Source organism: Vulpes lagopus, chromosome 4 (genome assembly GCF_018345385.1).
Source record: "Vulpes lagopus strain Blue_001 chromosome 4, ASM1834538v1, whole genome shotgun sequence".
Classification (NCBI taxonomy): Eukaryota; Metazoa; Chordata; class Mammalia; order Carnivora; family Canidae; genus Vulpes; species Vulpes lagopus.
The window spans coordinates 19,582,622-19,609,356 of record NC_054827.1 but is presented as its reverse complement, the minus strand read 5'-3'; positions in this window follow the sequence as shown (position 1 = coordinate 19,609,356).

Below are 26,735 nucleotides of genomic sequence, written 5' to 3'. Positions count from 1 at the left end.
GCATGCTGAAATGATGTATTAGAAACTGGAAGCCCTCATTTCCACAGATAAGTTGGCACTTAAATAGTGGGCCACTGTATATGGATAGGGTGGGTTTCAAATATTCTTTCTTCACTCTCCATAGCTCTTTGGCATGTTAGGCCTTCAGGTTTTCCATTTCAAAGAATTACCTTAAAGAATATAGAGTTTTGGCTTTACTATCCATCTCTGTAAGGTCAAGCATTTCTAAATAGGCTAAGCCATCAGAGCTCAAAATGTCCCTCCCAGATTTAACCTTTTTATTGACAATCTATATCCAGCAAAATGAGGTGCTAGATACTCAGGAGACTAATTAAGAAAAGTCCCTTCCATTGGTACAGAAACAAACACCTGACCTGGGTATTCCTTTGCCCAATAATCTCTGAAGTTGAAAACAAGATATGAGCTTATTATTAGCAATTTCTGCTCAACTCTCCATTGGCAGTTGTAATCTCCATGAATCCAAATTACAGAAATCATAAATCTGTCTGAGAACTGAACTTTACCCTTAGGAAAGGGATCTAGCCTGTTGGAAAATGGTAAGCTAATCAAATAAAAAATTTGAAAAAAATTTTAAAGGTTTTATACTCATTCTCTTCAGTAAGAATCCTACACACTCAGAGACAACCTTATTCTTTAGTAAAAACATAAATAATTGAGTTTTATGCTAGAAATGTAAAATTTCTATTATGTTAAAAGCATATATATTGAATTTTAAAGCTGATTTATCCAGTTTATCAATCTTTCATTTTATAAATGACCAATACTAAAGACCAGAAAGCTTAAAGGATCATCCAAAGTCACTCAAAAATTTGAGAGAAGTGTTAAATAATCTAGGTATTCTGATACCTTGGTAAGTATTTTTCTTTTTATGGCTTCTTACCTAAAATTTCTTCTGATATACAAACATATGGTAAAATTAATACCCGTAACTAAAAAAGGTTTTATTTTTATGAGTCTTTCTGATAACAGTAGTAGGATAGTAATCTCTTATTATCACTGCAGTGTCTTAAAATTAGAAGGTTTTGCAAATCCTAGGATGAACCTCATGGTCAGTTTCTAGAGAATTCAATAGGAAGGCTGCATCAAGCATTATGAATCTCTTATGATTCACATCACCTTCATTGGACAGAGTCACTGCTGTAGTATAGTTGACCCTTGAAGAACACATGGGATAGGGCACCAACTCTCCACACAGTCAAATATTCAAATAGAGTTTTTGACTCCCCCAAAACTTAACTATTACTATCCTATCATTGACTGGAAGCTCCATCAATAACATAAACAGTCAATTAAAAATATTTCATATGTTATATGTACTACATACTGTGTTCTTATAACAAAATAAGCTAAAGAAAGTGTTATTAAGATAATCTTAAGAAAAAATACATTTGCAATACTCTCAATACTGTATGTTTATGTCATCTGTTTACAAGATGAATTGTGTCAGTACCTACATCAATATTGTCTTATACAAAACACTGTAGATATTACACATATTACTAACTCTAGAAATCAAAAATGAAATGATGAAGTTAAAGAGAAATTCATACTTATATATAGCTATAATTATGTATTGATAATGAAGAAACATCAATATGACTGCTTTGTGGTAGCTTATTGTAAACAATGTGATTGCTTCACAGTAGCCTAGCCTATATACATTAATGTATCAGTTGTTATAAAATTTTTATGGAGTACAGTATTACAGTTATATTCAAAATACAATATTAGAAGATATGTTACATTTTTATATTTTTTCTTTTTAGAAAATATTTATTTATTAGTGCATAAGCAGGAGGGAGGGAGAGAGAGAGGAGGAACAAGCAGACTCCTCACTGAGCGGGAGTCCAACTGAGGGCTCCATTCCAGGGCCCTGGGATCATGATCTATGCTGAAAGCAGATGTTCAACCCACTGAGCCACCCAGGTGCCCCAATATTACATTTTTAAAAGAATCACTTACCTGTGATAATAGGCTGATACCCAGTTTCTTCAATTACAAGAGAAAGAGGCAGTCAGTATAGTAATGTAAGTTGGTGGGCAGGGGGAAGTGAAGTTAAAACAGTAAAACACTAACACACTATTAATTTCATATGAAATATCACATACCTTATGCCTACGTAAGGACAGGCTATCCACTTCCATGCAAGTCTTCCACATGGTATTCTACACAATGAATTCTTAGGTGATGATGATGATGATAATAGTAATGCAGAAACCTCTCATGTAGTTTTTGCCACAGTTATTAGATGCTCAGAAGACACATATACAACAGATAAGCTTATTAACTGTACAGCATGATGATAATTTACTATTCCTTAAATAGAAGTGGATCATCATAGAGGTCTTCATTCTTATTGTCTTCACATTGAGTAGGCTGAGGAAGAGGAGGGACTGGTCTTGCTGTCTCAGGTGGCAGAGGCAGAAAAGCTGGAGGAGGTGGAAGGGCAGGCCAAAGAGGCAGGCACATTTAGCGTAACTTTATGGAAATACATCATAATTTCCGTCTGATCTTTTTTGCTTTTTTATTTCTCTAAAAATATTTCTATACACTACTAATCTTTCTTCTACCATTAGCTTTACTTTCAGTGCCCATTATCATAGAAAGGTCCATATTCTAAAAGAAGTAAAAGTCATCGTGAATAATTGGAACCCTTTTGCCAGATTGTCTCAAATCAATTCATTTTTTGGCCCTGCTTGTTCTACATTTTCATCCTCATTGTCTGGTTTGGAAGCATTAATTTCCCTCAAGTCATCTGTAAACTCCTCTAATATAGTGTCTGTTAGCTCTTAAATTTCTCCAAGATCCATCTCAAAACCCTTCACCCCCACCTTTTGACCATATCTACAGTCTCTTTAATCATCTCCTTTTTGGCTCTGGTGTAAATAATACAAAATCATGCACATCTGGACACAGTTTTCTCCCACTGTGTTTACTGGCCTGCTTGGTTATTTTCATGGCTTTTCCTTTAACAATGATAGAATCTTCAATGGTCTTATCCTTCCAGACTTACATGATATTCTCTTAATGGGAGTTCTCTTTCTTAGCATTGACAATCCTTTCCATAGAGTACCACTGTAAAGAGTTTTAAAGGTCCTTTTGACCCACTGATCTACATACTAAATTAGATAGACTGTGTTTGGGGGCAAGTAGACCACTTTGATGCCTTCGGTATTGAACTCATGGGGCTGTGGGGGGCCAAGGGCATTGTCCAACATCCAAAGAACTTCAAAAGGCAGTTACATACTGCTCAGTTACTTCCTGACTTCAAGGGCAAAGCATCAGTGGAACCAATCCAGGAAAAAGGGGGGTCTTGTACAATAAATAACTGATAGCTAGGGTTTATCCTTTCCCTTAAAGGCTCAGCATTTAGCAGCTTCATAAATAAGGGCAATCCTGATCGTACCCAACACATTTGCACAAAAGAGTAGAGTTAGCCTATTTCTTCATGTCTTAAACCTTGGTGTTTGCTTTTTTCCTTACTAATAAATTCCCTTTGTGGCTTTATTTTTTTCCAGAATAGGACACTCCTCTTCATGAAAAACCTGGATAGACAGATATCCTTTCTCATCAATGATTTTTTTAATGGTGTCTGGGAACTCATCTGCTGCTTCTTGGTGACCAGAAATTACTTCTCCTGTTACCTTGATGTTTTTAGAGCTAAACCCCTCTATAAAAATATTAAACCATCTTTTGCTGGCATTAAATTCTCCAGCTTTAGATCATTCAGCTCACTTTCACTTTGTCTTGAATCACATTAGGGTCTGCAGATATTTCTTATAGCAATATTGCACCCACATAAAAGCTGCATTTTCAATAAACAGTACAAAGATATTTTGCAAGAAGTGCAGCATTGTTGGGGCACCTGTGTGGCTCAGTAGATTAAGCGTCTGACTTTTGGTTTCAAATCAGGTCATGATCTCATGTTCATGAGATCTGGCCCACATACACCTCCATGCTCCACTCAGAGTCGGCTTGGGATTTTCTCTATCCCTCTGTCTATGCCCGTTCCCTCACTCTCCCTTGCTCTAAAATAAATAAATAAATCTTTTTTTAAAAAGTGCAACATTGTCACATTTCCTGGTGTAGCTGACTCACCAGCTTTGTGATTTTTTTTTTTTTTTGATTGTCCTTATGCTGGATTTATTCATGTTGAAATGGTGGGCAATCACAGCCCCAGACCTCAATTTATGGTCAATCAGGCAATTCAGTTTTTTTTTTTTTCTTGTATGTCATGACTCTTCTCTGCTTCTTTACTCCAGCATCAGTAGTAGAACTTTATGGATCCCATGGTGTTATCCAAGGTTTATGGTATTGCACTAAACATGATGAAAAATACATGAGAACCATAAGAGATCACTTTTAGTGTGACATGCTATTTACCAGAGAGACAAACTGCTCATGTGGAGATGATTATCATCACATGGCATTTTAGATTGATACGTCCAGCCCTTGAGCTCACCGCACCAGCAACAGGAGGTAGATATGAAACTACTATAGTAATACAGTATGTACTGTCGTTAGTTTTATGCAGTTATGATTAACACGCATTTTTTTTTACATTTCTCTTGGCTGCAAATGACAACCTTGTATGTGTTAGTGTGTATAAGTTTTGACAAATTTTAACTTTTTAGAATACATTTATATATATTTTATGGTGGTATATGATAAAATAGATTAATATCTATATGTATTTTACACATTCATGACATATCTACATACCTAACTTTTTCTTGGTGCTTTCAATATTTCTAGGCCACACAGTTTATCTGTGAGTTTTTTAAAATTGTCACAAATCATCAAAGTTTTCTAATATATTTATTTTTAAAAATCTGAATATAAGTAAACCCATGCAGTTCACACCTGTGTTGTTCAAGAGTCAACTGTAGTTTCATTACCTAAAGATACAATAGCCTCTTTGTAGTAAATTTGAAATATGTTCTGAATTATGCCATCTTCTATCAAAGCTAAGCATTAAGTGAATGAATCCAAATTTTCCATCTTGGAACTACTCTTGGTAAATATAAAATGTTCCAAAGTTATTAATCAAATTTTCAATCATCTTGAAAGCAGAACTTTTCAAAGATAGGTTGTTTGGGTTATAGTTGAAGAGAAACATGAATATATTCTGACACATACATAAATCCTATTTTTTCCATTATGGTAAAAATCTTGCTTGTGGCAATACCTAGAACTATTCCACTTCTATGTATGTTATACAGCTACTTATGTCACTGTTTTTTAAAATATAAATTTTTACAACTGGATTCTCGAATGTTTTTGAGATGTTACTTGTTCCCTAGTAGAGTATTTGATGCCGTTCTTTAGGATGATATGATCTAAATTGCATCTGAGGGGGAAAAAACAGACTCTGATATGTCCTGTATTTTTCTTGGTTTATTTTCCTAAGTGATATTTCTTCTAATTTTGTAATTCTCTGGATAATTCACTGAGGTTTTCTGGACTGGGTAAAATTAGATGTCTGTGTTCAAACAATTATATTACTAAAAAATAAAATTTATAGATAACGTGTATATGTTAGAAAAATAAGATAACATAGTAGTCTGGAATTTTTGTGATAGATTAAAGGTCTGTATTTAAGTATTGTCAAAATACAGCTTAAATTTAAGTAACAGAAAAATGTTTAGTCTTGTCAACATTTGTATATTAACAGTATCTTTAAATAGGAATATTAGTTTATACAGCACAGACCTACTTGGTTTCACAAAGACCAACCTTTAAACTGAATACTGAGTGTATTAAACTTACTTAAAGAATATCAACATTCTATAACAATAAGATTAAAATAAATTTCTACTCCAAATCATATGTATCATACATTCTTATCATATTCTTCCCAGTGGGTATTTATCATGTTTTGATACCTGAAATAGATTGACAGCAAAATTATAGTACACTCTAAAAAGAGACAACATGGGATCCTAATTTGTAAGTATTTGATTCATCCTAGGCTGGATTAAATAATATGGAATTTAAGGGGCATCTCAAAAGTATATTATTTTCTCTCAAATAAAATGCATAAAATATGATAATAGTAATGTTTATAATTTAACAATTGATATTACTTATATAGTGATGACTCTGTACTAGACACTACGTTAGATCTTCTACATATATTAACTCATTTATCCTTCATATCCTACATTACTCCCATTTTAGAGATGTGGTAGGTGAGATACCAATTTATTAAGTGCCTTACCCAAGACCACCTATCTGGTAGATAATAGAAGTAGTTTTCAAACCCTAGTAGAATGGCTCCAGAATTCAACTCTGGAAATAGAAGTATATTTATTTTTTATTGGATTAAATAAAAGACTGAACAAAGAAACCAAAAATAAATACCCATGGTTTCAGTTCAAAAAATAAAAGCTTATTTATGTTGTGACAGTATAAGTCATTAAACAATCCAAAGTCTTCCCTGTTAATTAGCTTAATATTCTTATAGTCCATCAGCTTTTGACATGGTTGAGTCAGATGCAATAAAAATGTCATTTTGTAGAATTTTCATGCTTTAAAAAATTGTTTAAATAGATTAGAAATACTTTCCATTTGAGGAATCTTGGATGGTATTCAACTAAATAAGGTATTCCTACTTCTGTAGGAAACAATACAGAGATGCCTGAGTTCTAGTCCTGATTTGGAATATTTTAAGCTACTTAATCTCCAAGAACCTCATTTTATCTATAAAATCATGGGGTTGGGATGCCTGGGTGGCTCAGTGGTTGAGCGTCTGCCTTTGGCTCAGGGCATGATCCTGGAATTCTGGGATTGAGTCCCACATCGGGCTCCCTGCATGGAGCCTGCTTCTCCCTCTGCCTATGCCTCTGCCTCTCTCTGTGTGTCTCTCATGAATAAATAAATAAATAATCTTTAAATAAAATAAAATCAGGGGATTGAACAAGTTGACTTTTAATGTTCTTGTCATCAACCTGAATTTATGACAACATTGTGGAATGATAAACCCTTCATAAAATGTCCCTGACAAATATATTGAAGCCAATAGGGGCTAACTGGCAGAATGAGCATAGAGTTATGGGTTTACTAGCATGGCAAAATTCCTTGAGCTGGCCCAAAGTACTGTTATTAATTAATTTACTAAGTAAAACTGTCCAATGTTATTTTGTTTCTACTCGTGCTTTATGCCTTTTGCTAGGAAGCACTTGCTCTGACTTGTCCTTTGACCTTTGGATTCTTACTTTAACCTCTTCAATCCCTTGTGAAATGGCTCTGACCAGGAGCTATTGGGGGTCCTGCAGTAACACTTGTCCTGAAGCCAACTCTTTAACTTTGTATACACACACAAAATGCTGCCTGCTAGAACACAAATTAGCCCAGTTTTGATGTCTTCTCTCTGACGTTCAAGAACTTTAAATAATAATGCTTGTTCAGGTAGATCTATTTGGCTTTCTTCTAACAGAAATATTTGTTTCCTTTTTTACTCATTTCAGTGACTGCCTTTCAATCATAAATGTTTAATTTGACTGCAATGTAATTATAAAATTTGGAATAAAATGAGTTGACCCAAATATGACTAATTGTACAACCTAAATATAGTGTTCTACCTATATGTACTCTAGCTAAAATATTCAAAAAGGCAAATTCTTCTGCTGTTTTCTCATTTAAGTAATCTTTAACCTTGTTCCATTCCGTGAGATATATTTTTAAGCCAACTTATTGAAGGAGTGACTGACATACAAAAAACTATACATATACATTTTTAATGTATCAACTCAATGTCATAAACATATATCTCGCTTCCAAAAGCTTCCTCCTGTTATTTTTTTTGTTAAAAACAATCTAAAATATTAGTATACAATACACTATTGCTAACTATAAGCATTAGACTATACAGTAGCTCTCTGAAACTTTGTACCCTTTAAGTAATAGCTCCCCATTTTTCTCTCTCCTCAGCTCTTGACAATCACTATTCTACTCTCTAATTCTCTGGGTTTGACTATTTTATATTTCTCATGTGAGTGGTATCATGTAGTGTCTCTGTCCTATGTCTGGCTTGTTTCACTTAGCATAGTATCTTCAGGTTCCATCCATATTGTCTCAAAGGATTTACTTCTCTTTTAAAGCTGAATAGTACTTCATTCTATTTATATACCTTGTTTTATTTATCCATTCATCTGTTGATGGACATTTAGATTGTTTCCATATCTTGGCTATCATGATTAATGCTGCAGTGAATGTAGTAGTGCAGATATGTCTTCAAGATTCCTATTTCAATTCCTTTGGATATATATATGCAGAAGTGGGGTTGCTAAATTGTATGGTAGTGGTATTTTTTAATTTTTTTAGCAACCTGAATACTGCTTTCCATAGTGACAGCACCAAATACATTCTTACCAACAGTGTACAAGGATTCTCTTTTTTCTACATCTTTGCCAACACTTAAAAAAAAAAAAAAGCAAACAATAGCCATCCTGTAAGTGTGAGGTGATGTCTCATTATAGTTTTTATTTTGATTTCATGATGGTTAGTGACATTGATCACAATTTCATACACTTGTTGACTATTTGCATCCTTTGAAGAAATATCTATGCAGTTCCATTTCCCAGTTGAAGCCGTACCGTATACTATATACAAAAATTAACTCAAAATGGATTACAGAGTTAGACGTAAGACCAGAAACCATAAAACTCATAGAATAAGACATATGGGAAAAGCTTCTTGTCACTGGTCTTGCAAATGATTTCTCAGATATGACACCAAAAGCATAGGCAACAAAGGCAAAAAGTAGACAAGTAGGACTGCATCAAACTAAAGAAGCTTCTGCACAGAAAGGGAAACAATCACAAAATGAAAAAGCAACCTGAGACGTTTTCAGAGGATCTATGATCTCAAAACTATTTTGTAATAATAGCAAAAAAATATAGGCATGCCTCATTTTATTGCATTTTTGCTTTATTACACTTTGCAGATATTGCTTTTTTACAAATTGAAAGTCTGTGGCAAGCCTGCATCAAGTGAATCTGTCAGTGCCGTTTTCCCAACAGCATTTGCTCACTTCATGTCTCTATGGCCCATTTTGATAATTCTCAAGGTATTTCAAGCCTTTTTATTACTATATTTTTATGGCTATCTGTGATCAGTGATCTTTGATGTTACTATTGTAATAGCTTTGGAATGTCATGAGCTGCACCCATATAAGACTGCAAACTTAATTGATAAATGTGTGTTTTCTGACTGCTCTGCCAACCAGCAGTTCCCAATCTCTCCTCCTTTCTTGAGCCTTCCTATTCCCTAAGACACAATATTGAAATAAGGCCAATGAGTAACCCTACATTGGCCTCTAAGTGTTCAAGCAAAAGGAAAAAAATCCCACATCTCTTACTTTAAATCAAAAGTTAGAAATATTTAATCTTAGTGTGGAAGGTATGTTGAAAGCCAAGGTAGGCTGAAAGCTATCTGTTCTTGCACCAAAGAGTTAGCCAAGGTGTGACTACAAAGGAAATGTTCTTAAAGAAATAAAGGTTATTACTCCAGTTAACACTAGTGGTAAGAAAGCAAAACAGCCTTCTTGATGATACAGAGAAAGTTTGAGTGGTATGGATAGAAAATCAAACCAGCCACAGCATTCTCTTAAGCCAAAGCCTAATCCAGAACTCCAGAAATCCTTGGGCTAAGAATTATGCAGTATCTATACGTTATATAAATGGAACAATAACGTCTAAATGACAGTCCGTTTATAACAAGACTTACTAAATATTTTAAGCCCACTACTGAGAAATACTTCTCAGAAAGAAAGATTTCTTTCAAAATATTACTGCTCAAAAAAAAACAAAAAACAAAAAACAAAATATTACTGCTCATTGACAATCTACCTGGTCACTCAAAAGCTCTGATGGAGACATACAATGAGATTGTTGTTTTCATGCCTGCTAATACAGCATTCATTCTGAAGTCCATAGATCAAGGAGCAATTTTGTATTTTAAGTCTTATTGTTTAAGAAATAGATTTCATAAGGCGATAGCTGCTTATATATAGTGATTCCTCTGATGGATCTGGGCAAACTAAATTGAAAACTTCCTAGAAAGAATTCACCATTCCAGATGTCATTAGGAACATTTGTGATTCATGGGAAGATGCCAAAATATCCACATTAACAGGAAATTGGAAGAAGTTGTTTCCAACCCTCATGGATGACTGTAAGGAGTTCAGGACTGCAGCAGAGGAAGTAACTGCAGATGTGGTGGACATAGCAAGATAACTCGAATTAGAAGTGGAGCCTGAAGACCTGAAGATTTGCTTCAATCTTATGTTAAAACTTGATGGATTAAGAGTCAGCTCTTTATTCAAAGCAAAGAAAGTGGTTTCTTGAGATGGAATCTACTCCTGGTAAAGGTGCTGTGAAAACTATTGAAATTTCAACAAAGGATCTAGAATATTATACAACCTTAGTTGATAAAGCAGCATCAAAGTTTTTGAAGATTGACTCCAATATTGAAACAAGAACTTCTACTGTGGGTAATAGCCTATCAAACTGCATCATACGCTACCGAGAAATTGTTTAAGAAAGAAAGTCAGTATATGGGGCAAACTTCATTGTTGTCTTATTTTAAGAAATTACCACAGCCACCTCAGCCTCCAGCAACCACCACCTGATCAGTCAGCAGTCATCAACTTTGAGACAAGAACCTCTCTGAGCAAAAAGATTATGACTTGCTTAAATCTCAGTTGATGGTTAGTATTTTTTAGAAATAATGTATTTTTAATACTATTATGTTCATTTTTAGACAATGCTGCTGCATAATTAATAAAATATAGTGTAGCATAAAATAAATTTTATATACACTGAGAAAAAAAATAATTTGACCCACTTTATTGCAGTATTTACTTTATTGTGGCAGTCTGGAACCAATCTCACAATTTCTCCAAGGTATGCCTATATCTGCCTTTCCCAATGTATTTAAATTTGCACTGATGATGCAAAGGATAGTGGGTAAAGCTGCTAAAGCCTTACTACAAACCGAGGTTGTTGCAGCAAACTTGTATTCTTCACCTTCACATGCTCACAAAAATAATAAAAATAGGAAAAAATGACAGTTTCACTTAAGGATGTCTGTAGTGATGATATTTACCAATAAAATATTAATTATTTTATTCGGCATTTGAGCAAACATTTTTTTTGTACTCTGTGTTACAAAATGGGAAGTGTATATTAAACCCTTCTGCATACAATGCTTATATGATGATTGCCTTCAGAAAAGCACTTGCAGGATACTTTAACTTGCAAGCTGACAGCCACTTTTTTTCCATTTCACATTTTTACTTGAGAAAAAAACATAACAAAATTCTTATGGTTATTCAAAGTGCATATACAGCAGACATTTTCCTGAAATAAAAATGCACCTGTCACTTGTATAAATCAACTTGAGTTTGATAGCTTCCCAGTACTTCAAAATTCTTCTGATGAGTTGGGTAGTAATTTTTTAGTGTTCTTTAAAATCTATTATGTAATGAAATACATCAATATTTAGAAAATATGTAACTCTGTAAACCAATACCTTCTAAATGTCCAGTACATGATGTTATAAATCATACTTGGGTAAAAATTACCATTCACAATTCAGGATAACCTAGTATATTTTAATGTAAGAGAATACCAAATATATATTGATGTTTTCCTATTTCACATGACAACTAGCATTTAAGAAACTACCACATGTATAGTTTTTTTTTAAGATTTTATTTATTTGTTTGAGAGAGAGAGACCATGAATGGGGGTGGGGGACAGAGGGAGAGGGAGAAGCAGACTCCCCCATGAGCAGGGAGCCCAATGCAAGGCTGAACTCCAGGTCTCTGAGATCATGACCTGAGCTGAAAGTAGATGCTTAACTGACTGAGCCTCTCAGGTACCCCATGTATAGTTTTGTTGTAGTATCAAATAAGAATATCCAAAGTGAATTAAAAACTCTGTTAAAATATTTCTTCCATATGTATCTCTGTAAGGGAAGATATTCTTAATATAGTGCAACCAAAACATTTCAAAAGATTAAATACACAAGAAAATATTAGAATTAAGCTATCTCCTATTAAGCCATACATTAGATTTTTGCACATGTAAAAAATGTTATTCTTCCCACTATTTCTCCATCTAGAAATATAGTTATTTTCATAAAACTAGACATGACGATAAAAACAAAACAGTATTCCCTTCATGGTGTTGTAAAATGTTCAATACCACCCAGGCCCACAAACTATAACTTACAACCACTGAGTCAGGAAATTGACTGAAATGATAATTTAAAACTAATTCATCCAGTCAGCCAGCTTAACATCTTACCTTACAACACTAATAACACTAAGAAAAAAAGTAAAGTAGCTTACTTTTTTTTAAATATTCCTATATTATATTTTAGTAGGCAAGAATAAAATTGGCTCTTTCAAGAATGAATAACCAATAAAATCATAAAAGCATGGCAATATAAAATAATGATGGCACATTAGATGTAGAAGATAAGTTTACTTAAACTTACTCAAATGTGATCAGGAATGACAGAGTAAGAATTTCTAAAAATTCCTTTACAAAAGCAAAGAGAAACTGGCAAAGATTGTCAGAATCAACTTTTTAAAAACTCTTAGAAATTGGGATCCCTGGGTGGCGCAGCAGTTTGGCGCCTGCCTTTGGCCCAGGGCGCGATCCTGGAGACCCCAGATTGAATCCCACATCGGGCTCCCGGGGCATGGAGCCTGCTTCTCCCTCTGCCTGTGTCTCTGCCTCTCTCTCTCTCTCTCTGTGACTATCATAAATAAATAAAAATTAAAAAAAAATTAAAAAAAAAACTCTTAGAAATTAACCAAAGGTTGCACCAATCCACAGACATTTCTTTTTAAAAATGCCCGAATCTTAGAAGAATGGAAAATTTTGTGACATTTTGAGTTACCATAGTCTCATCCCAATCTTTCCAATCCATAGAAGCCTAGAGAATTAATAGCCATCACTTATGATTAAAAAACAGTAACCTAATAGACACTGGAGGTAGAACAGAGTTGATTTAGTCAATAGGTTAAAGGATAAATCAGAGAAAGTAGGAAATACTTTCAAATGAATAAAAATAGAGAAATGAAATTTATGGTATGCAGTGCATAGAGAAAATTTATAGATGTAAACATCTGTATTGAAGAGAAGATATAAATCCAGTAATATAACTTTCTACCTTAAGAAACTAGAGATGTGGAAAGTATATCCAAAGAAATAAGGAAACAATAAAGATTAGAATGGAGATAAATGAAATATAAATACAAAATAGAAAAAAATAGACAAAATCAATAAAATCATAAGTAGTTTTTTAAAAAGATTAACAAAATAAATATTTCTAGACATATGAAGAAAAAAGGGAGAAGACTCAAAATACTCAAACTGAAATGAAAAAGGAGGTATTAATTCTAATATCATGGTAATATAAAGGATAATAATTATATGTCAACAAATTAGAAAACCTAGGTAAAGTGGATAAATTTCTTAAAAGACACAAACTACTGAAAATGACTCAAGAGCAAATAGGAATCTGGTTAGACCTATAACAAATAAGGATATTGAATTACTAACCAAAAAACTTCTTACAAAGATAATCCCAAGACCAAATGGCCTCACCGGTCAATACTACCAAAGGTTTAAAAACTATCATCAATCCTTCACTAAGTCTTCCCAAAATTAAAAATGGAAGGAACACTTCCCCACTCATCCTGCATTATGCTGATTCCAAAGCTGGACACAGATCCTTAAACAAGAATATTGTAGACCAATATACCTTATTAATAAAAAGAAAATTCTCAGCAAATACTAGAAAACCATATCCAGAAACATATAAAAATAATTATGCAATATGACTAAGTTAAATTTATTTTGGAAATACAAGATTGTTTGAACATATAAAAATAACTCAATGTAATATGCCATTTTAAAAGAATAAAGGACAAAATTAGATTATCATCTCAATACATGCAAAAAAGGTTTTTGAAAAATTTAACAATATTTTCATGATAACATCAGGAACAGACACAGATAAACTGAAAGTGGAAGGATGGAAAAGTAAACTCAAAATGAATTTCAGATGTAAATATGAGACCTGAAATTATAAAAATCCTAGAAAAGAACACAGGCAGTAATTTCTCTGACATCATCCATAGCAACATTTTTCTAGATATGTCTCCTAAGTCAAAGGAAACAAAAGCAAAAATAAACTATTGGGACTATAGCAACATGAAAAGCTTTTGCCCAACAAAGAAAACCATCAAGAAAACAAAAAGACAACTGACTGAGAGATATTTGCAAATTATATTTCCAGTAAGAGGTTAATATCCAAAATATATAAAGAACTTATACAACTCAACATCAAACAGTCCAATTTAAAAAATGGGCAGGGAACCTGAATAGACATTTTTCCAAAGAAGGTATACTTACCATTGGCCAACAGACACATGAAAAGACTCTCAACCTCACTCCTTATCAGGGAAATGCAAATCAAAACTACAATGAGTTATCACCTCACATCTGTTAGAACAGCTAAAATAAAGAAGGCAAGAAACAATAATAGAGAAGATGTGGAGAAAAATGAACCTTCATGCATTGTTGATGGGAATGTAAATTAGTATTGCCACTGTGGAAACTAGTATGGATGTTCCTCAAAAATTGAAAATAGGTATACCACACAATCCAATAATGCCACCATTGGGTATTTACCCAAGGGAAATGAAAACAGTAACTCAAAAAGATATATGCACCTCTAGGTTTATTGCAACATTATTTATAACAGTCAAGATATGGAAGCAACCTAATATGGAAGTAATATATATATATACATATATATTTATGTATATATATATATATACACACACACACATATATACATATGTTCACATAATATATAATTATAAAGCCATAAAAATAGATGACATCATGTCATTTTTGCCATTTGAGAAAAGACGGACAGACATAGAGGGTATTATGCTAAATGAAATAAGTCAGACTGAGAAAGACAAATACCATATGACTCCACTCATAAATAGAATATTTCAAAATTGAGGGATCCCTGGGTGGCGCAGCGGTTTGGCGCCTGCCTTTGGCCCGGGGCGTGATCCTGGAGACCCGGGATCGAATCCCACGTCGGGCTCCTGGTGCATGGAGCCTGCTTCTCCCTCTGCCTGTGTCTCTGCTTCTCTCTCTCTCACTGTATGCCTATCATAAATAAATAAAATTAAAAAAAAAAAAGAATATTTCAAAATTGAACAAACAAATAAAATGCAGAATCAGACCTATAAACAAAGAACAGGCTGATGGTTGCCAAAGGGAAGGAAGTTAGGGGGATAGGCAGAATGGGTGCCCGGAGAAGGAGATACAGACCTCCAGTTATGGAATGAGTAAAGTCACAGGAGTAAAAAGCTGAGCATAAGGAACACAGTCAATGATATTGTAGTACCAATATAATGGTACAAATGGTAGCTATGCTTGTGGTGAACAATGCTTAATGTATAAACTTGTCAATTCAGGTAGCGCACCTGAAACTAATGCAATATTGCATGTCAACTATACTCAAATAATAATAATAAAAAGAATATCACTTGTGTGATAAGGCTACAAAAGACTCTGACTCAGGTTTGTTTGGACTCTCACCATTGACTTCTTGCCTTGCATGCTTTCATGAAGCAAGCTACCATGTGTGAGAGGCCTGTTGATCAGGACTAGCCAACAGTCAGGGAGAAAATGAGGTCCTTGGGGCAACAGCACGTGGGAAAATTAATGATACCAAAAACCACTGAATGATTTTGGAAAAGGATCCTTCTCCAATTGAGCTTGCTGATGTGACTTCAGACCCTAGGTTAACATCTTGATTGCAGCTTTGTGAAAGCAGATAGCCTAGTTGAACTTGCTCCTAGATTCCTGATCCAAAGAAAGGTTGAGGTAATAAATTTTGAATCAGAATTATTTGTTCAACAGGAATAGAAAATATACTTGGTTTCATACAACCAATGTTCTCCTTTCCCCATCCTGCACACATCCTTTAGTTCCACATAACTCTTCTTAGTAACCTTTTGTTTTTATTGATAAAGGAGAAAATGAGTGGCTTCTATTGATTATCAACTTCATTTTAGGGCTTTGTAACAAAATTTCCTGAAGCAAAGAAGACAAGAAATGACTACTTTCCTGAGATAGATCAAAGATAACTATCTCTTTAAAAAAAAAAAAAAAAAGATTTTATTTATTCATGAGAGACAGAGAGAGAGAGAGAGAGAGGTTGAGACACAGGCAGAGGGAGAAGCATGCTCCATGCAGGGAGCCTGATGTGGGACTCGATCCCGGGTCTCCAGGATCACACCCTGAGCCAAAGGCAGGCACCAAACCGCTGAGCCACCCAGGGATCCCCAAAGATAACTATCTCTAACAGTAGGATCATAATAATATTTTTAAGTATTATTATGTGATATACTATTTTTTTTTTCATATTTTGAAGACTGATGTTTATATATCACATCCAATGTATGGAAAGATACTGTATGGTCCTTTACATTTCATTTCTTCTATATTTCTTCTGTGATCAATAGAACCCTCAGTTTTCTTTTACCTCTCAATCTCTACTTAAAGTGCCTTACCATCTAAAATGGTTTGGGGTGCTTACTATAGATCATTTATTCACAATTTATGTGAATAAATCTTAATAATTTTAATTTTAAATAATTTTAAATAATATTGCAATATAACATTATTGTCCATATTCCACAGTTAAGAAAGATGAGTTCAGAATGATTAATCAACCTAAGAGATTCAAATTCAGACTGTCTGCTATTTATGTCTCTGCTCTTTCCATAATGCCAGTGACAATTTCATTATCAGTCAGTCCCAGAGATTTCTATCTGGAAGGTGATTGTATTCATGGAAACTAGCTCAGCTACAAATAGAGCTAACAGTAAGAGCCACACCATTTACCTCTTTTTAATCTCTACCATTCATAATCAAATCTTGGATTCATGACATATGCTCCTTAAATATTTGTTGAGTTTTTGGAGGAACTTTGATTTTTATGTCAAGTATTCAAAAATAAAAATAAAGATCACCTTTTTGATTCGTCAGACTAGTGATTTTCTTCCTAATCTTTTGTGGGCTGGAATTCTAGACTGTATAGCACATACTTACTATTTTATAGCAATAACATCTGGTAAGTCATTTGACATATATCAGTGGCCACTTACTATGTGCCAGACACTGAAAGCAATCCTGTTTTAATATGGTATTTTATGAATTTCTATTATGTTTTTGATAATGACCAACATATTATGAAAATCTTTCCTCCTGATTTTTAACATAATGTCATTAATTTTAAATATTTAATCTATCCTTGTTCATATATGCTTCATTAATGTTATAATACAGGTCCTAAAAGATCATAACAGAGTTGGTCAGATATGTCAGCCATTTAGTAAGTTCATTGTATTTCCAGTTTGTTTTAAGTTTGCTTTCAATAGACCTCAGGTTTAGAATAAATATTCTGTGTTCTATTTTTTTGTGGTAAACCATAGCTGACATTTTCCAAAAATTCAATGAGAATTTTGGAGAATAACTTCTATATGGTAACATAAATACAACTCCAAATCACACTAATAAAGATTTAAGTTCAAGAGCAAAGTATCCCACGAATAGCCAATTTACAATATCATAATATGAGAATTAGAACAAATAAATGAATTAATAACTCTTTCCAAGTACAGAACTCCTATATTCTGTTTTAAGAGAGTTGCCCAAAATATTAGAACTGATGAGTTTGGAGTTTCATTTCTGAAAAGTTCGTTTCCTCACTTAGCATCAAAGGGGAAATCTCAAGGGAAAAATTCACTGAAAAAATAATTCACTGTTTAAAAAATTGTTTTATTTAAAAGAACAGAATTTCCCATTACTGTCTGTAAAGAGGATTCTGCTCTATTACTGTGTAGTGACTTAATGCCACGTGGCAGAAACTAAATACCCTGATTATGTCATTACACATTTTCATGTGCTATCACAATTCTAATTTATTATGTTCTCCCTTGAAGGCAAATATCAAGTCTAAGAGTAGGTGAGACAATGAGTTAGATTTCCATTTTAATTGAACTTATCATTGCAATCTAAAAAAAAAGTACAATAAATTTTTTTGCCAAGTGGTATTACTATCACTAAATATACAATTTGTTTTGTGATCTTGTCACAGAACAATGACCGACTACATTCCCCATTTAAAAGGAGCATAATTACTGCTGAAAATTCATGTTTAAATATTTGGTCCCATAATTAAACATCACCAGAGCAAATGTGGGCATTTGCCAATATAAAGGTTATTTACATGCCCTGTTCATCAGAGTAAATAAACTCCCCGATAGTTATTTGTCTTATTTTATCAAGCTCTACATGTTTTCTTCACCTTGTCTTTATATCTCTAAGACAGGATTAATTGGATAAATAGACAAGATACTGAAGATGATAACTTTTTAGGTGGTATTAACACAAAGACTAACAGGTTTAACATTCTCAAAATTCACATGTGGCATTAAAATTTTACATCACTCAAACGTTTCCTTTGAGAAGGAAAGCTGAAGATAACTAATATTAAACATGGTAAGAGATTCTGTTTGTTCTACTTCACTTAAATACATTCTAATTTATGAAAAGGGAGGAGAGATTTTTCATGTCTTTCATCTTAAGTAGGGCAGCCTTCCTAGTTTCTCTAATTGCACTAAAGAACTAAAGATAAATGTTCACAAAATCAACATGACTGATTTACTTTTTTTCACACAGAGGGAGCTTATTTAGTGCCTAGAAGCAATTTGTGTGTAATAGAGTAGAGATGCCATTTCTTCAAATGAGTTCTTTAATGAGCCTTTGTCTCCCAACTTAATCGTGCTTTTTACTTTATCCCCCAGGATGTTCTGGTGTCTTTGTGCAAAATGCTAGGAACTGTCTACCTGGAGAAATTCTAATGGGGCCCATCTTAAGCAATAAAAGAAAGGAAGGGGTATTTTGGAAGGTTACTCTTGAAAGGACCTTTTAAATACTCAAAGAATACTCCATTTGTTTTCAAGAACAAGACTTATATATTGAATACATTGTTTATTGACTTATAATTTCACTCAATTTTCCTGAAACCTAGGAAAGCAATAGTTTTTTTTTCCTAACCAAGTTACTATATAGTTTACAAAACCTAAGTATAATTTAACCTCATTTTGTTTTTTAAATAACTACATATTGTTAAAAAATTAATTTAAAGAAATATTAATATTCAGTTACCTACAAAAAATATCCTTAGGTCAAGAGATACATGTCTGATACTATTAAGGATTGATGAAAGTACAGTGAGAAGTAAATGATGTCAGAATAAAATACTTCATTGAAAAATTGCTCCTGGCAGTTTTTAGTAAAATCAATTCAGATAATAATGCTTCATACCAGTGTCTGAAGAGTATATGGAATTTGTTTTTTGTGTTGCACTTAATTGAGCTGTTGTTCCCTTCATTAAGTATGCCTCTTGAACTTTTCATTTTTGAAAAATGCTGTTCTTCCAGCCATAGTAAATGTGAGGAAAGAAATCAAATGTCATTTTTAGGAAATATGTGTATATGTGTTGATTTTTTAATACTTAAGAAAATAAGGAAAAATATTAAATACTTTATATTTGTATAAGTCACTTGAATGACTGTCAAGTATCTCCTTACTGTAAGTATAATCAGTTTATTATAGAATCCTGACACTTGAAACTGTAAGGTTTTGTTGTTTCACCTGTCATTCTCCCTCCAACTCCAAACACCTCCTACTAGACAGAAGGTGCCTTAACATCTTTGGCTTAAATTCTATGGGATTTATTTTTCTATTTGTTTATCTTTCAGTGCCTAGAGCAAGCTCTTTAATTGAGGAAGCTTAAAATAAGTTGAATTGTAATCTTTTTGGTTATTGACTCATCAGGTTCCCTAAGACCCTGTTTGCCTCTTTTTCCTACACTCCAGTTAACTCAGAAAACCCTATCAAGTCCTGCCCACTTCCAAAAAAATAGTTTAAGGATATATTAGACAGCATAAAGAATCAAGAGGATAGGAAGTGAGTTAGAAAATAATTGGAGGACTTCTCTGTCTCTTTCTCCCTTAATCAATCTCTCTCTCTCTCTCTCTCTCTCTCTCTCTTTGGTTATCTAGCAATTTTCATTATGTTCTCAACTAGAAAGTTTATAGATTCCATGGAAGAACTATATTACTTTTTATAGTACATTTTGGTGCCAAAAGAACATTACCAAAATTATATTCAGATTATAGGCTTCTTTTCTAGGTGAATAAATGAGTGAAAAGATTTTAGCAATTATAAATCAAACACCTCTGCATAAGTCCAGGATTTTTGTAGTAAGCAAAACATGTAAATCTTTGTTTATATATATAGAAGGTGCTTATTTAAAGGTGATCTAATCTGGGTACCAGATAACTGTCTTCTCATATTACAGAGTTAAAGACAAATGACCTAGGCTCAATCAATTGGATGTACCTGTCCAAAACTGAATTTTTCAGAAATAATATATATTTGTAAGGGCAGTTGAAACTGTTCAGACTAATTATAGTGGCATAAAGAATCCTATTATAGTCAGAATCTCCATTCCAGAATCCTGCATCAATGTTGAGCAATATTGAGGAATGTCTAAGGTACAAAGTTCTACCGGATGCACCCAAAAGCTTTTCTGGGTTCCTAAGCCTAACTGGCTAGTCCTTTTGCATATTATATTAGTACCAAATATACTTTAAATAAGTTGCTTCTGGGTGTAAATAGTCAAAGTTGTATTTATATTTCTCACAATCAAGGTCCCTGATTGATACAGTGGTGCTAGTCTGCTGGTTTCAGAAGACTTTTTAACATGTGCAAAAACTCTATTTCATTTTATTTTTTTAAAGATTTTATTAATTTATTCATGAGAATACACAGAGAGGAGAGAGAGAGAGGCAGAGACACAGGCAGAGGGAGAAGCAGGCTCCATGTAGGGAGCCTGACGCAGGACTCAATCCCGAGACTCCAGGATCACGCCCTGGGCTGAAGGCAGTGCTAAACTGCTGAGCCACCCGGGCTGCCCTCTATTTCATTTTAAAATCTTGTGACTGAAATACATTTTGGCAAGGTTGTTTTGGCACTAAAATCTCCTGTAGAATAACATGGCTGTTGTGTGGAATCTGTAATGATTCCAGCTGAATTTCTTTGAAAACTACATTATGGTCATGGAAGAGATAGTTTATTCACATTGTCTTCTTGTCTGCCTCATAAATAGTTTTTCTCTTTTATTTTTCCTTTCAACATAAAAATTACATAAATAATTCTGAGATGTATGGAGAAAACTGTCCTAAACTAGTGCTATTTGAAAAGATTAGGCTTGAGTTGAAAAAGCTAAATACTTTAGCATTTAACACTACTTAAAATATACTCACTGAGATGTAAGAATATAGCTATTCAATATTACATTGTATTCTCAGAATATGTATTCCTATCTCTCAACTACACAGTGCCCTGTGCAAATGTCCTGCAATACCAAAATATTTCCCTTCTCATCCCTATCATATCCCTATCACAGTCAAAATCACCATTCTTGCATGCTTTATATAACATTCATATTGGTAAAAATGTTTATATCTGACTTAATTAATTTAGGAGTCATGGTGTTCCAAAAAACATAGCCTTTTCTTTTGCTTTTTATAATTTTTTTAGAAGCTTATTTAACTAAACCAACTTCTTACTACATAAGGATTGTGAGGAGAAAACTTTTTTTTCTCATTTTAAACATCTTTAATATAATGAAATCTTGATTCAGTTCCAAAAGAATTATATTATTGGTAGACTTGTAATGAAGTTAGAACTTATTCATAGAAAATACTGCTATATATATAAATACATATGTTTATCTTTACAGCTACAAGATAGTCCTGAGGTCTTATTTTTTTAGAAAATGGATTTAGAAAATATTTGTCTACACTTGGAATCTGCTTATTTTTGGCAATTGATGTTTCATAAATTTTGTATGTCTTACCGTTTATAGTGACAACTGCTGAATTCTAATTAATTAAACAGGAAAGCCTTTTTTTTTTTTTTTTTTTTTTTTTTTTAGTGAAGAAAAAGAAAACTCCTATATTGTGGATTACATATTCTCTCTAACCTGGGACCACCACAACCATTTAATAAAGACTTCCTAGCATAAACTGCATTAGACAAATTTAAATTCAGGCTTCAGTCTAGTGACCTCACCTCCTGTCAACCCTTCTATAAACACAAACTTTGCCACTCTGTCAGCCAACCTAAATCATAATCACATGTTCTCTTTTGAAGCACTTAATTATGGTCTGAAATTATTGAATTTGTTTACCTTTTCAAAGGCTGTCTCAAACATTAAAAATCCCCATGAAATTCTGCTTCTGCTTAGGATGTAAAAAGGATCAAGGAAATGTCACTCCCAACCTAACAATAAGAAAAAAAATAAATCAGAATAATAACTTTTCTTGAGTCCTTCAGAGAGTGGAGGTCACAAGGTAACAAAGTGAACAAAATTACAAAAAGTAACAAGCCCCTTCTAGCAGAGAAAGGACACACAAATTGTTTTACCCTTGGCAGAACACAAGAAGGAGCAGTTGCCATTAAAACACACAGACACACACGCACAGACACACACACAAAACCAGATAAGATGAAAACAGCTAAAATTTTAGGGATTGCTTAAAGGCTGAATATAGTCTTGTATGACAATTCTGAATAATTGGGAGTCTCATTAATGAGAAAGCACGCACCTATTTTCAAGCTCTTGATCTTACTCTCCTCTTAACAAGAAGGACTAGGAGTGGGCAAGGTATCAGCAAAAGCAGCCCGGAGCAGCACTGGCTTTCAGGTGGCCATTGGCTGCCAGGGGTTCTATAGTCACATGCTACCAATGCTTCCCTGATCTCTTTTCACATACTAACAAATGCCTTAAGACAGCGGAGAACAATTAAGAAATCCTTTCTGTTGCACCTGAGAAAATATCTATTTTTTCTGTGGAAGGGTAAAAGCAAAAGTTGTCTTTCTCTGAGTGGGGCACCAGAAATAATCTAAGTACCCTAATTTTGTACCAGTACAAGAAGAAGAGGAACTTCTAACAACGAGGGGAAAGACAGAAAATTATCTCTTCCAGAATTCCTCCAACTGATACAAGGCAGAGGTTGGCAGTCATGAGGGAAAGGGGAGATGATGCAAAAAGACAGAAGCACTGAGAAAGCCACACTCCTAAGAGCCAATTTTTAAAAATCCTACTTATGACTACGCCTTGGTTCCCCTTCATCCCAATGCCAGCCCAGCAATTATATCAAATGGTTTATTACTGGCACAGGAGCATAAGCATAGAGGAGGATCCCCGTATGAGATGAGGCTACAGGGGTCCTGAGATCTGAAAGCAGGACATGAGCATGGAGAAGACCACTGTGACACCCCAGAATCCACACTAACCACCAGGAATGAATAGAGGACTATGGAAAAATATAAAATGTGTGGTGCACTGAAGGTAACTATAGAAACAACAGAAATAAAACCTAGCTCAATTACTTACTAGATTGGCACAATCCTGTAGTATTAACAGCTTGACAGAGGAAGAGAGGTACTTATTGGTAGATGTAAATACAGTTTATCCTAGTTTCTTTTCTTCTTCTATATATAATCTTTGATATTCAACAAAAATTTATAAATAATAACTTATTATACCTATAGACTAATATATAAGTAATATTTTCATAACTACATCCTGTTGCTATTGTAGTAAGCTCAAATGTTGCAACTATCCATTTAAAATGCTTGGGAAACTAATCATCTCCGTGTGAGCAGTTCATCTTTCTGGTAAAATGTGTATCACGGAAGAAGTTCTCATGTATTTTTCATCATGTTTAGTGCAATACCATAAACTTTTAATAACACTAGGGGTTCCATATGAAGTGTCACAAGTGACGCTGGAAGTACTGCCAAGAAGCAAAGTCATGACATTACCAAAAAAGTTGAATTTCTTCAACTCTACTTCAGTCAGAGGTCTGAGGCTGTGGTTGTCTGCCATTTCCAGATAAATGAATACACAATAAGAGCCATCATAAAAGAAGAAAAGGAAATTCATGAAGTTTGCTCCAGCTACACCAGCAAGCATGAAAACCTTCCACTTTTTGAAAAATACTTTTTATCTCATATTGAGAATGCAGCTTTTATGTGGATGCAGTATTGCTAGAGAAAAGATATATCTATTTTAAAAAAGATATACCTATAGACTTTAATATAACTCGACAAAAGTGAAGTCATTATGTGATAACTTGAAGCAAAATGAAGTTGAATGATCTAAAGCTGAGAATTTAATGCCAGCAAATGATGGTTTGATCATTTTAGAAAGAGATTTGACTTTTAAAAATGTCAAGATGGGTTGCCTGGGTGGCTCAGTTAGTTATGCATCTGACTCTTGAATTCGACTCCAGTCATGATTTCAGGGTCATGGGACCAAGTCCCACCGGGGGCTCCCTGGTCAATGAGGAGTCTACTTAACAATATTCTCTCTCTCCCTCTCCTTCTTCACACCCACCCCCATGCTCTCTCTTTCTAAAATCAATGAATAAATGTTTTTTTAAAAAGGTCAAGATAACAGAAGAAACAACTTATGCCCACCAAGGGGCAACAGAGTTTCTAGAAACCATTAAGAAAATCACTAAGGAGAAAAGATATCTACCTGAACAGGTTTTTAATGCCAACACAAGTACTGTATTCTGTGTAAAAATGGCACAAAAGAGAACAGAAGTAAGCATAAGAGAAGCAAGCACCAGGATTTAAGGCAGGAAGGAAAAGGCTAATTCTACCATTTTGTGCAAATGTAGTTCGGTTTATGATCAGGATTGACTTTTTCTATGAAGCTGTGAACCCCTTACCTTGAAGGGAAATGAAACACCAGCTCTCAGTCTTTCTGTACCACAGGAAGGCCTAGACAATGAGAAATCATTTTCTGCATTGGTTCCATTCATGCTTTGTCCTTGAAGTCAGGAAGTACCTTGCTAGTAAGGGGCTGTCTTTTCAAGTTCTTTTAATATTGGACAATGCCCCTGATCCACCAAAACCTCATGAGTTAAACACTGAAGGTACCAAAGTGGTCTACTTGCTCCCAAACACAACATCTCTAACTCAGCCTCTAGATCAGTGGTCATAAGGACATATAAGGTTCATTACACATGGTCCTTTTGGGAAGGATTGTCAACACAATGGAAGAGACCATGACAGACAGAACATCATGGAAGTCTGGGAAGATGACAGCATCAAGGATGGCTTTGTTATAGAAAAAAACATGAACAATACCAAGTCCCAAACAATAAATTTCTCCTGGAAAAAACTGTGTCCAGATGTTGTATGACTTCACAGAATATATGACAAGATTGACAACAGAGCCAATCAAGGAAATGATGAAAGAAATTTTGGCTATGCCAAAAAGGTGAGTATGAAGGGCTTCAGGATATGAATCTTAGAGAAATTCAAGAGCTAATAGACACCACACCAGAGGAATTAGCAGAAGACAACTTAATGGAGTTGATTGCTTCCAAACCAGTGTCAGATGATGAGAAAGAAGAGATATAAGAAACTGCCAGAAAATAAATTGACATTAGATAATTTGGCAGAAGACAATCCAATTATGCAAAACTGCTTTGACTTCTTTGCAACATGAACTGTACTATAACACAGGCAGTGATACTAAAGCAAATGATGGAAGAAATACTGGTACCATATAGAAACATGTTTAGAGAAATGAAAAAGGAAAAATGTCACAAAAAAGTTGTGATGTACTTCTGTAAATTTACACCAAGTGTGTCTGCGTCTCCTGCTTCCCTTTCTACATCTTCCCCCTCTGTGCCCCGACCCCTGACAGCAAGACCAATGCCTTCTAGTCCTCCCTTCCTCGGCCTCCTTAATGTAAAGAAAATGAGAATTAAGACCTTTATGATGACCCACTTCCACTCAATGAACAGTTAATAAGCATCATACTGTTCAGTTAATAAACTTATCTGTTATGTATATACCTTCATATGAAAATCTAACATCTATTGGGCAAGAACTGTATGAGATATTTTGTGTCACCATCATTATTGCTTAAGGATTTATTAGGTAGTAGATCGTGTGCAAGATAGATAGCATATCCTTACATAGGCGTAAGGTGGGTGTTATTCAATGTAAAATTAATGATGTATTTTAATTAATAAGTTTAATAAGTTATTATTTTATAACTTTGCTTTTTACTGTTTTATAGCTTTGCTTTTAAATAAATATATTACCATATATTATGCCTCTCTCTCTCACTCTAACAATAGTTACATGAATTTGGGAAAGTTGCTTAATTCTTCCTTCCAATTGTCTAAGCTCGAAAGTGAGCATGATATTAGCATCTAATATATAAAGTTGTTTTAAAGATTAAAAAAATACTTAGTATAAGGAGTACAATAACATCTATAGCACATAGTATGAGGTTACAAAAGGTCAGCACATATTAGTTTTCTCATGTCTGAACTACCTCTGACTACATAAACATTCTATATTTTTTCTCTCCATTCATTTAATGTATTATTTCACCCTTTAAGTTGAAGCAAAACAGAAATACGTGTTTTTTTCTCATCTTTCAAAGTAGTTGGAGAGGCAAATACTCTCACTTGGCTCAAGCAAGCTATTCAT